This window comes from Osmia lignaria, chromosome 3 (assembly GCF_051020975.1).
Source record: "Osmia lignaria lignaria isolate PbOS001 chromosome 3, iyOsmLign1, whole genome shotgun sequence".
Lineage (NCBI taxonomy): Eukaryota > Metazoa > Arthropoda > Insecta > Hymenoptera > Megachilidae > Osmia > Osmia lignaria.
The window spans coordinates 10,357,675-10,371,504 of NC_135034.1; the positions used below are offsets into that span (position 1 = coordinate 10,357,675).

Consider the following 13,830-nt stretch of genomic DNA (forward strand, 5'->3'; position numbering starts at 1 on the left):
ATCATATTAGCGTTGTAATCGATAAAATTACTCGTCCGATTAAACCTAGTCGGATGATAAAAAGGAGGAAATAAAATACCTCTTCGGGTAGATGCGCGTGAAAGGCAACGGATAATATAGGTCCTTCAAAATGCGAAGGAAAGCCGATTGGAAAATTAATGCGATCCGGAGATGGATGAAATATAAGGTAGTTAGTTGGCTCGGATAACTACATGATTTTCACTTTTAATACTAATCACAGCCACCGAAGTACCCGTCGTTTATACACGCCATGGAATAAGCATGAGTCGAAAATATTCTCCGGTCGCATAATTAATCGTCGCGTCGTTAATTCTAATTATCTTCGTTTCGAAAGAGAGTCTGCATGATTTTCCCCGACGCGAGGGATCTCTTTGAATCGCAAGGGAACGCGTTTACGCGTGGCCACGAAATAGAATGCCGTAATTGACCTTAACGATCGGCTCGGGCCACAACGTGGTCGAGACTTTTTGCCTCGCGAGATGAGCACGATCCTCGTGGTTTAGTGAAAGTCCTACCTCACTGACGCAACGCTCTACAAGAACATCATCTTCGGTTAACCTTTCGAGCCGCTGCCGAGTCGACGAACAAAAGCTATCGATCGTTCGATCACCTGTCTATCGATCAGCCACGTCCAGGTACATACAGTGGCGATCAGCTACTTAACAACTGCCTCATACTTGAGCAAAATCGCTGTGTACGATATTTTTCTTATAAATTCAAGATATCGTCGTTACACGGGTTGCCATGAAAAAAATCATGTTTCCAATACTTTCCCTGACGAGTGTAATCGAAACTCGTGTTCGGCACGCGGCGTCGCGTTTAATCGCGTTATTCCCTATGAAATTTCACCTGTCCATCGAAGCACCTGTAGCCACCGCAGCTAGTATCCTGCCTACGCTAAATGTCCGGTAGATTATGCGATGCCATGTCACACGTGGGTGTCCCTGGCACTCGGTTACTCGCGAATATCAGCTCTCTCTGCGGGCTGACGTTTCTCGTCGCTTTTGATAGTTGACGCGGTGTATCGTGAAAATACGTAGCCAGTTTTAACCTCGTTCATAACGATCCTAACGTTAAGACGAATTCGCGAGAGAAAGCTATTCTCAGTGCCCTTCATTTTGTACGCACCTGCGTACAGATATATGCACCGTAGTAACCACTCATTGTTTCTCTTTTCTGCCATGCCGTGTTGCAGAACGACGAGTGATTTACGAGGTGCACTCGTCGTGCCGCGGTAATACGTGCTTCGCCCGAAGGGGCTGGAAGATAATTTCGTGAAAGGAGAAGCCTTAAGGACGCGTACAAATGCTTTAAAGTCTAATTGATTCGGTTACATCGTGCCCCCTCGTAGGCTTCTAAGACGTTTTCCTATACTCGTTTCCGGGATCGCTATAGGCAGTTTCTAAAGACTATTTTTGAAAATAATCGAAATTATAATCGGATCTATTTCGTTGAGTATCGGTAAACGGTGTATAAGGGTTAAAAAGAAGACGGGATGAGAAAGCAACGTGTAGATAATTAAAAGCGTAAAAAGCTAACGGTTCCGTTGCCTCGCAGAATGTGGCTGATGCATACGCAACAGCTAGGGGCTGCGGTATATACGCGATGATGCTTCGTGGATGATAAACGATCTTGCGTTCTCATCGATGATGGCCGTCCTGTAAAATTCTGACGCGAGTCGATAGTACGAACGTTCGTTGCGGCTTCGAACCGTGGTACGCTACCATGAAACCATTCAAGTAGAAGAAGAAGAAGATGGAAACAAGCTTTGGTTGCGTGTTCTGTTGCGTTACAAGAACGAAGCTTCGTTTTTTAAACGAGCAAATTCCAAGGAATGATTTCATGTTGCAACTTGAATTTTCCAATACTATTCGATACTCCGTTGCAACCTAACTCTTTTGAAACACTCTGTATAACTCGTAGTCTCGATCAAGGATACCAAAATGATCGATCGGGTAACAGAACGCGAATAATTGACAGTTGCGTGCAAGGAAATTATACAATGTTGCTTTCGTGCAGGGATGAGAGTATAATCTAGCTGGTTTGATCGGTTTTCATTTTTCCGTTCTATCTTCTTCTTCTTCTTCTCTCTCTCTTGTCCAAGAGAAAGACGATTTGATGGGCGATAAACGGGATAATATAAGGGACGCGTATGCGCGACTGTCCCAAGACGCGACAGCGAATAAAAGGAGAAAAGCGTAGGCAAATAATTTACTTTGCCATAAATTGTGTCATTCAAGGCGATGCAGACTCACGCTGCGAAAGCGAAACAGTTCTCGAACGAAGATCGTTTGAAAATTAATTAAATATCCAACGCGACACGACGCGACGCGTTTAATAGAAAGGCGTTTAATCCATTCTCCACAGTCGTCTGTATTGGAAAAATTTCTGATACAGAACGAAGGGTATAATACGGCTCCTATATCTTGTACCGGAGTGAACGTGTTAAAAACGTGGCACGCGGAAGAAGGATCGTTCGAGTCGGCAAAGAATTTCTGCCGATCGAAAAACCTTCGATCTTGCCCCTCGAACTCTTGTTCCATGCAAACGCCTGCTCGTGTTTGTCCCCGGATTCAGTCCTGCATTCCATCGGGTCTATCGTGTTCCAACGATTTTGCCCGTGGATAATTAAAAAACACGACCGGTAACCTGTTTCCTGAAAGCGTCCAAGCACGTCCATCGCTTCCTCCTCGTCATCCGCGACGCGCAACCGGGGATGTTTAGATTTCCTCGAGGAAAGAGGAGAAATGGGGAGGCGAAGGAGTCACTTGGTCCCTTCGTCGGTCACGGTCACGTACAGCAACGTAAGAAGTAGGAAAAAATGATGGAAGAACGGGAGGGAAGGTTATTAGCGATCGATCCGAGGTTCGATTCCCGGATAACAAATTGTTGCTGAACCAGTTTCACGAATTCGAAGAACCGTCGCAAAGTTGCGGGAAAAAGATGAAGAACCATGGAAGACGATGCGAGAGGAAGACCTACAGTGTCGTGCACTTCGAAGGTCTCTCGGCAGACGGTGCGCCGGTGCATTCCTCTTATTCCTTGGAATTATTATCAAGGTCGAAGCGCGGTATCGTTATCCGACCATTGGACCACCGTCAAATGGCTGCTTTTTAATTAACCATGGTAATTAAATTTCTCCGTGAATCGCGTTACGTAATAACACGTCGGAATGCACGGAAGAAATGTCTGAAGATAATGTTTGAATTTTTGCACGAACCATCATGGGTTCCACGAGGATCGATCCTCGGCTGCATAAATCGCGGACGAAGCAATCGCCGTGTTGCCATAAATAATGTAACTAAAGCTATTAATCACAGTTCGCGATCACGCAAGAAGCGTCAACAGAGAACTCGAGAAGCCAACAATCGATTCGTCGTAAAATTGCCCGCCGCGTTCTACGAATATCGCCCATCGTGGATTTCAGTTGTATATTTCTTTTTTTTTTTCTTCACCAGGGATTAACATTCGCGAACCGTGTAAGATTCCAGATAAATTGAACTTGAAACGCCCTTCACGCCTCCGCCTACCAGTTTTTGTTCGCCAAATCCTAACGATCTCCTCGGCCATTTTTAACCTGCTCCTTTCTACGGATTAAAAAGCAGTATATCTGTTGTGGCCCACCAAGGTGACCCCTCTGTCCATATTAACGTCACGAAACGCAGCTACCGTTGTTACGAAAAGTTATTTATCGGCTTTCGTGAACCTGATGAACCTGGTTATAAAAAATGATGTATATTTATATATTGTAAGAGCGCGTGTAATTGACGGAATTATTTTCTTGTAAATGGAGTAATTACACGGTACTCGCTGACTGGATAATAACATTATTCCTAGGAGGAATAATTACACCGCAACCTTACCGACAACGCACACTAACGCTCGTCTATTTCTGTCGAACCACCCTGTACGTGTACATACACGGATCGAATACATACTTCCGAACGATAGAGTAAGTTTGAACGCTAACGATTACCATAAACGCGGGACCGGTCTAGGACGACCTCGAAAACGTAGAAATATGTAATTGTCAGGAGGCTGGCAATTAGTCGAAAATGGTTATCCGCAATTACTGTTCGGCGGGGGAATAATAGACTGGTCATGGTAGTCTTTGTACCGAATCTCGGGGCGGCACGGCGTGGCGAGACAAAAGTGGCAAGAAAAAAAAAAAAAAGAAATTAAAGTGCCACGGTAACGAGGCATTGTCGGCAGGGAAACGTTGATTGGGCAACCTACGCGTACGAAGAATTTTCACAGGCATTAACTTTACGACGGATAAGTGTGCGGCGTAACCGTGATGGTTTGGCGAAAATCCGGTATAAACAATTACCCATGGACCTTTATGCGACCCCGAATTGTTGGAATAATTGGCACGCTCGTGGTAGTTTAACGATGATTATTATACATCGCGGTTGCATTCCAACCGCCTGGTGCTTATGGTCCGCCGTTAAACCGAGCCCACTCGGTGAGTTACATTCTATTGACACGCTCGACAAGCATTGTATCTGTAACGTGTAAGCTTTGCTGGCCGAGTAAACGATCCGTAACGATTAATCACTCGATACTGGTACCTCTATCAACACCGCAAGTTTGCATTATAATTTATAAACTGTCCGTCTCCATTTGAAATTATCACCGTCCTAGTAGTCATGAAATTCGGCTAACCAAAATGAGACTTGCAATTAGAACTCCGATTTCGTTTTATTTCGTTTTACGTACCGAGGCGGTGTCTTCGTAAGTGGTTTTTAAAGGACAAAAATCACTCGGCGGAGGTGTGACGGACGTTTCAAGGCCTTCAAGGTTTCATTCGCGCATGAAAGAAAAGAAAAAATGGCATTCGCCGAGTGTGCGGTTGGCGGATCGTTCGAGGCACGATTTCTGCGAAAACGAGTCCCCTTGGATTGCACGTTTCGCGTGCCAGCATCCCCGGATCGCCACGATATTTCGCCGCGGATAAATCGACGATAATCGCGAGTGATAACGGCCGATTCTCCGGCTGTTTATCGGGGGATCTTGATTGGCTGGCTCCTCCTCTGGACAGACGTGGGCGCGTTCACTGTCTCCGTCGACTGTACGGAAATTTATCGACAATTATTCCAGAAGCGATAATGGACGTGTCTGTGCCGCGAACGAAAGTTATTTTATCGACGAAAGTAAGCCGGTCAAAGCTGACGATTATCGTCACGATGTTAATTTATTGCCGGTGATTCGACGCGACACGACCGCAGCCGGTATTTAGCTGTCGTTCCGCTATCCGAACGACAGGTAATTATTAATAATTGACCGTCTTCTGGTTCGGTGCCGTTGAATTATTATACAGTCTGCCATCAGATTTTCCCGCCACAATGTGCTATTCTGTTCTACGAACAAAACTAAAAACAAAATATTACTTGCATCCAACCATCATAATAGCTACTTTTTTTTGGTGTATATACTGCGATAGATATTTTTCAAGCCATTCTTCTTTTGCTACTAGCACAATGTAATTTGCATCCAAAGAGGTGCATGAAGGTTCTAGTACCGAACACAGTGCAGTTTACATAAAAAAACATAAAAGTTCTTTCATTACCCAAAGCGAACATATTTGAACGATTTCGTGATTAGAATCTCAGGTGAAAAGAGTGTAGCAGCTGTAGAAGGGGGTTGTCATGCAAAAGAACAATGGATCCTTTGATGTTCGGGCAATAACGATTTTTCGAAAGGTCGCTTCTCGCGCATACCTGGCGGACAGGTTGATTTCTCGTTAGAATCGAGGCTAATTGCCTCGTTATGCAACGTACACGGAGAGATCGTTGATTTATCAATTCTTGCGACACGTTTTGCCTTTTGTTGCTCGCGTTTTTTTTGTCGCGCTCGCTTTGCCACGCTGCTCGTATCGTGGAACGATTGATAGCGAAAGAAAATTTTGTTTGGCAAGGCCACTCGCTAGAGCGCGTTTATCATCTCGAGCAATTATCATCGGAGAGATCAGTTTCGATTTAGACGAGTAAACGATTCGACAAACCGGCTAGCCGATCGTTCGCCAATTTCGTCATTGAAATTAATTATTCGTAAAATTTACGCAATTCTCACGCCATCTATCAAGATCCTATCTACTTTCGAATTTCATTTCCTTCCAGCCTCCGGCGTTTCCGCTCCGACCGGTTAATTAATCGCAATTACGCGGCTAGTGAAATCGAGCCGGTGTTCGGGGAATATCGCTTGTGGCTTATACTAATAATTCGATTTGTTTCTCTACACATTGAGAGAGGGAATGAGAAGGAGATAGATCGTTCTCGCGTATCGGTGATATCTCGACAGACGAGTTAATTGCATCTCAACCGGAATGATTTACGGTCAAGATCGTTATAGATCCGTGAATTATTTATTCCATGATTTAATTACAATTACAGTAAGAAAGCTCAACGGTTTGGATAATAGAAATTTTCATTATAGAATTCTCACTTCTTTTCGCATTCGCTGCATTATACTTCACAAGAAGGATCGTACCGTTCTCGGTTGCAGTCTCCGAAATTCGTGGAACAATAAGTTACGATAATTATTCGCGGAACTGCTCGATCCACCCGGCTATATCACGTCCCCGGTGTCTGGTATTAATTGCAACGCGAGTTTCGCGCACGACAGGCAATATATTTCGTGTTAATTCGGAAAGAAATGCGCGAAGGGATACCGACCTCGTGTCGCGGATATTTCAAGCTCCTCCGCTACTCAGAAGAATGAAATTCTTACGAATGTCTTTGCGAGTCGTTACGTAATACGAGGAAACGAATGGAACGTAACGAAAAGGGGTGACTGCACATGCGGTGGCATCGATAATCACACGTGAGAGAGAGATAATCGACGAGCATCACGTACCAGTGAGAAATATTACCGAGTAACGTCACACGGCATTCCAATATGACACTCGAACGTTGGAGATTCATAGTACGAGGACGCATCATCGTCGATTCTTTTAGTAAAATCGAAAGATACGCGAGAGAAGGGACCGGATGTCACGTGTACGTTGCGTGAGCTGCTGTGACAGGGACACCTTCTGGAATAATAAGACTTACCCTGAGTACGTACTACCCGTACGGAGGATCCTGTTCGAGGACGGAAATCAATTCTGAAGGATGAGAAGCTGGTGTTACAGTGAAAGGGCAATGACAAAGCCGATGATTAATATTCAAAGAACAACGAAAGACGAATAATTTGGAAAATGATTAAACAGAATTTAGCGGTCGAGCGAAAGAGCTCGTTCACCGCGAGATTTCCCATGGATGAGTTTCCATCCAACATCCGGCGAGAAGCGGCTCGTTTCTCCGCGACCGCATCGCGATTATACCCACCTTTCGAAGCCGTCCTCTTCTCGATAATAAGTAACTTTCATTTCCTCCCCCGACGGCGGTCTTCTTCGCGGCGCACCGCGGCGGCAGCAACACGTGTCCGCCTATAACTCGACTCATAAACGGCAAACAGGTACAGCCGTGCGACGTTAATGACCGAAGCCTGTTTCCACTCGATAATTCTATTCTAATGAAACGTTCATTTTTATGGGACCTACTGAAAGGGTTTAAGCTTGTTACGCGCCAGTTGAAAGCGCGAGTTATCGAATAAAACGTAAGAACCAGACGTGATTTCGATAGGAATCTTGTGGAATACAACATTTAAAGAGAGAATCTTTCGTTTCTTTTTCTTAACGCGTGAAAAAAAGAATTCCTATAATCGAAACTCGTTTCTATTCGAGAGATGAGTTGATCTTGAAGGAAAATGAAAGCGCAGCAATTTGTTGTTACCGCGCTAACAGCTATTTTATCGATGGCCCGTTCAAACGGCGTACAATCAATTCGAATTTCCAATCGAGACTCCGATGCGATTCATGCTGGCATAATTACAAAAGGGACGCCACGATCTTCATGAATAAAACATCGAGATCTGTTGGTTACGCGAGGCACGCGCTGAATTATTGAGAAAACATGTCGTTTGATCTTTCTGGGGCGTGATCTATGCAACGATCCATGAAAGCATCAGATTTCGAATCTCGCTATAAGGCGAGGATCAATTTCTATAAACGATTAATTTGAGAGGCTTAATTGTCGATTTTCTCGTTAAGGTAGGACAACGGAATCGTGAGCGATCGTTTCGCTAGTCGTGTTCGCGTTGCAAAATTTCGTTGTCGCGCTACGAAATGGAATTTGCGTACAACGACAACCATTCGGGCACACCTTGTAGGTACTTCGCAACGACAGAAGAAACGTCTTGCTCGAAAGTCGCCGATTGTAAATCTCGCATAGGTTTGCATAGGCGCGTATTCCTAGCGTTATGTAAACACGCGGGCAGTTCAAAAAGTTCGAGGAATTTCTTCTATGTATGTTACTTCCTACGTGTATCAAAAGTGACGAGAAAGTTTATTCCTGGAAATGAATAAAATATACGCTAGGTGTTGTATAGTATTCGTTTGCTACCTGTGAGAAGAAAGTTCCACTAATTTTCTATTGTAAAAAATCAGCTAAAAGTAGCTTTTCCAAACAATAGACCGGCCTCGTTTGTTTGCGTTACGATGTAATGAAGGAAATAATTCCTAGAAGTTTTTCAATGCACGTATTTCAAGGAACAATCGCGCGAACGTGTATTTTCTTTGAAAGCTCCGGAGAAAAATGCTTTTCCTCGAGGACTCGCACGCACACCGGCGTAGAAGAGACGCGACACGGCAAAGCGCGTGCAGGGAATCGGTAAGCAAATGCAGTTGTGCCGGTGCACTTGCACATTCGCGCAATCACGCGCCTGTGTGCACTTTCACCGTCGTGCACGGCGGAACTGCAAAGTAGCCTACATGCAGGGCGTTAAACTCGGGCCCGCGCCGCGACGCGACGCGACGGATTGATCCACGACCGAGAATCGAGATATCGATCCGTTGCAACAGCGAATTCCTGCAACAGTTCGGGCCGGTGTGTTATCGTGCCCGGCCTTTTCGATGAGTATCGTCCGAGCGTACGGGACCGATTGCTCCATTGTAAATGATTAGTTAATTAGTTTGGAGCTGAACACGCCTATACCCCCTTTTGGGGGCAGACGGCTAATTGTTTAAAAGATATTAACAATTACAGTTAGTTACTCCTTACATTCAGAAGTATGACAAACTCACACATACAACTCGCAATCTAAAGATCCACGGTTCAAATCCTTGGTTCCCAACATTTTTTTTTTTTTTTAATGATAATTTGACTCTTTTTGAATAACTATTACATAAAAATTATCAAAAAAAAAAAAAAAAAAAAATTTTTGGGAATCAAGGATTTGAACCTAGGACCTTCAGATTGCGAGTCATGGATCCGCTCCGTGGTTAAACACATGGCTCGCAATCTAAAGGTCCTCGGTTCAAATCCCTGGTTCCTAATTTTTTTTTTTTTTTTTTAAAATGATAATTCGTCTTTTTTTGAATAACTAAAATTCTATATAATTCTAAACTAAAATTCTATATTCTATTTTGACTAACTTTAATTATTAATATCTTTTAAACAATTAGCCGTCTGCCCACAAAACGGGGTATAGGCGTGTTCAGCTCGACGAGCTCTGCAAGCTGGCAAAGTTTCATTAATAAGTGAGTGTAACACTTGGGTAGTTCTCCGTATAAGAATCCGTCCGGAAGGTCGGCGACGCGCGGCACTTAGGTTCTGGCACTTTGACTAGCACCCAATTTTTTATTAACTTTGTACATCATACTAGCATACTCTAGTTACTAGAGAAGTCAAACTCTTCTTTATCGAATATGTACCTTGTAGTATCGTTCGTGCAACACGATACACCTTCTCACCTTCGAACAATTTCTTATTCATGATGCGAGTCAGAGCAGTTCTCACAAGGCGGCACGGTAAACGGCAAACTATATCATCACTCGATACCTGGAAATTGGTGAGCAATACGTGTCTGCATTTACCTCGGTACCCCTTTATATAATGCATGCCTGGTTTCTCTTGGTACGTATATTAAACTTGGACGGTACGTGGTCGAGAAATAAGAAAAGCACGAAAAGTTGATTCGGTTTTCATATAATGTTAGAGTATCGTGAATTCCATAAATCACATCGAATTGCATCGTTCGATAGTGACGAAGAATTGATTATTAGCAGTGAGAGAGAGTGGAAGATTTCAGATACCTCGTGATCAAAGGTAGACTAATCGTCGGTTAATCGATCTGGGTGTTTGATAATCTCCGCGTGAAAGTCTCGAGGCAGCTTGATGAGATACGTTTCGGCCGATTGTTAATCGAGATACGAACAGACATATCGTTCGGTGTCCATGTTCTTCTTAGTGAGTTTGGTAGTTGAACCGAGGAATCAATCGGTACGATTGAAACAAAAGGAAAGTTGATTGATGCCTCCTTTTGATAGAATATGTTTCTTCACTGATCATTGGAATAGTTAATAATAGGATTGGAGAACATTTTAATTTTCAAACTTTCTATATTTCAAAAGCTAATTGCTCAGATTTTTGACGATCCTAAGATGGCGGTATCAGGTGTACCTACAGTAGTCTCAAATAGATCGCTAAAACTAGACAAATAATTCGTTTCCTCTCTCGACTTGGGGACTGTTAAAGATTTACAAAGGCAAATAATCGATTCAATAATTTATTGAACACGTTGCTCGACTCGACTGGACTCTCTCTTCCCAGACAAATCGTCCAAGATTCCGATTGCGCACGAACAGGAGGAGCAATAAAATTTCGTCCGGAATTTATTTATCGATTCGCCGTGTTTAGCCGGCAAGCAGATGCATTCTCTTTGTCGGTGTTAGCCGCGAGTATATATCTCCGCGAGCAAACCGTGGCAGAGCAGGTACCTTAGAAGGTAGACGCACGATAACCGCGCCGTGTCCCTTATCTTCCACGGCCCTGCATCCCATGAGATGCAAACCAGAGTTATCAAAAATAGATTCCATTACGTTTTACAATATTTTTCCATCAGCGAGTGAACGCAATTTCGCGTGAAAAGCAGCTATAATAGCGGGGTGAAATGATGTTTCATCGGTGTATCACGGTCTATAGTCTCGATTTCATCTCGCTGTCGTTTGCGATCGGTTCTCGAGCGTTGCCTTTTGTAGGACACGCATTGGGTGGCCAAGCGAAACGTGCACGACCGATCAAAAAACCAACGAGATTTCACTGCGACGCTCTCTTACTTCCTCTCTTTGTCCCTTTCTACCGGTCTGTCCTCGATGACCATCGACTGCACGATTTCGTTGTTCCTGGCGATATTACATTAATAACAAACCGTCGGGCGTCGCTCGAATAATTGGATCGACGATAAAAAAAAAAAAAAAGGAAAAAGGTATCCCCGTCTCGTGGGACCGCTTGCTTTCCCTTTTACTCGACTTACTTATATTCCTTGCTGCTCGAGATATCCGAACACGAAAAAAATTCAATTTTCATAGGCATTATTTTCATTTATTTGTCTCTACCAGTGTAATCAATGCGCACAGTGAAAGGGTTAAACAAACAAATAGATCAGACAGGTATAATACAACGAGGACATTCTCAATTACAGAACGCAATAAACAAAATGAAGCTTCGATCGATTTGCTTTAACTTATGAGCACCACCTCGAGCAGTCCAGTTTATCTTGCTAGGTTTCTCCGACTGTGTTTCCACTTGCTTCTCATTCACCGTCGCGTCGACCTATTTCCCGGGGGTCGGAACGTAGATAGACCTAAGTAGAAACCTGTTCATTAATCGAAGAATCCTAACGACGTCTATACTCTCGTACCTTTCCGGCTAACGAAATTCAAAGAACAGGCAAATGAACCGCGTCTATTGGTCCAATGAAATTTCTGTAAGATTTACACACACGAACCGTATTATTATTCATTTGATCTGATCGAACGAGGTATATTTTATGTCCACGTTAGAGAAACGATTAAACATAGGAATTAGAAATTACACCGAGAGACGGAGTCGCTAACAGGAAACGATTAGATAAGTTTTTTTTTTTACTGTTGCATCGAGAGAAGAAAACATTGTGTTGAATTCGTAATTACGAATACGAAGAGACTGGCAATCGTGATTTCGCTACAACCACGCCAGAGGTTTCCCAGATTGGCATCGACTGTTTCTAGCGGTACCAAAGCGACTCCGTTACCGCAATTTCTTTCGGATCCTGTCGGTAGATAGCGTCGAGATTGTTATTAAAAATATCAGAAATCTCACGGCACACGCAACGCACCTCGCTGTTCACCTCACGTGCCAGCAGAGGTCGCGTTTTTCGCGATTTACCTGCACGGACAAACTCTTCTTCGTTGTTATCACTCCTGTCTTGTTCCTTATCGTTGCTTGCACCGATCGTTTACCGAGTTTCATAACTTTCTACACAGAGCGTTGCCGTTTGCACGCGTTTAAAGTAGAAATTTGATTACCAGAAGATACGAGCTTCTATGCGATGTTAATTAGTCTCTGAATTAATACAAAGGATGATTAATAGTTTCATAAAGAACGCGTTATTATTTCCACGCGTCGAAATGGAAAGTCTATCATCACGTGGATACTCGTTGTTGTTCGAAAGGATTCAACAGGAATACGAGCTCTAAATTATTCCCTAGGTCAATAAAAAAGTTTATTAACCCTGTTGCATCGATTGTTCGATGCACGAGAACTTTTCCCCCCTTCGAACGATATCGTAGTTACGCGTCATTGTTCTCGACAAGAAGAGAATTCCCGATCCATGACGTTAATTATCCTCTATGAGCCATTAACGAGGCTGTTATCGTTCACGGACACTTCGCTTAATGAGATTTCTCTCGAGTTTCACCTATCGTCTATCGTCGATCGAGAATACGCGTTGAGAACGCATCGTAAAGCGATTCTTCGCGATCCCTGGTTTACGACTTTTCCAGGACGTTGGTCGTGGCACGAGTCACCAGTATTTTCCTATTCAACTTGATTACTCGCATAAATTAGATAGAAGAAGAAATAAGATTCGAATTTGTCCGGTTAGCCGTGATGGTCATGAAATTACCACGATCGTTTACAAATTGGCTCAGATTTTTCTTTCTGATCATTAACGTTTGATAAATTGTTCCTCTGCTCTTATCACGATACTCGTAAAATTTTCCAATTCAACTTCCGCCGATTTCTCGTTGATCGGTAGACAACGACCGGACACGAGGCGCATTGGGGAAGGTCTAACCGGTCCTGTAATTCCCGTGCATACATGTATGAACACTGGGATATGCACGTGTACGTGTACACGGTGGGTCGGGTCGTTTCACAAAGCGGAGCTTTCACCGATGGAAAGCTAGCCGACGGCCAAGGTGGCCGAGCACCTTGAAGCGGTATGAAAGTACAGTGGGTCAGAAAAAATTCGTGCAGCCTTTAAATGGGCTTTTTAGCTTGTGTAAGGTCGTTGAAAGTGGGCCGATCGTAATTGAGAAAATCAGCAGATTTACGTTTGCCTTCGCTGATCGTTACGTACCAGGCGAATCGTGCTATTTTCTTTGCAATTCTAATACCGTGCGCGATTTAAACGACGTGTTAACTATCGATCGAAACGCGAAAACATGTGTTAATGAATAAAAAAAATTTATCTAATCAGTGTAACTTTTCAGACGTATTCAAGTTGTGTTAAAAGCAATTCATTTTAAGATTCGTTGATTCGTTGCTGACACCCTGTATATGGTGTTGGAATTTCTGATCAGAGATTACCATCCATTCAGTCGTCAATTTATTATGTTTGTTTGATTCGAGCCGAGTCGTATCGTTAATATTATAATTTCCAAAGCGCGACGAAGAAATACCGGTAACGAGTATCTTGCAGAACGAGTCACATACCGAATTCTCC

General features: G+C 43.4%; 1 protein-coding gene across 3 annotated transcripts in view; it reads left to right on the forward strand.

The window, feature by feature from the left end:
- LOC117608028 (uncharacterized) overlaps positions 1-13,830 on the forward strand; it is a 120,858-nt gene that overhangs the window by 34,874 nt on the left and 72,154 nt on the right. The window lies entirely within an intron of this gene.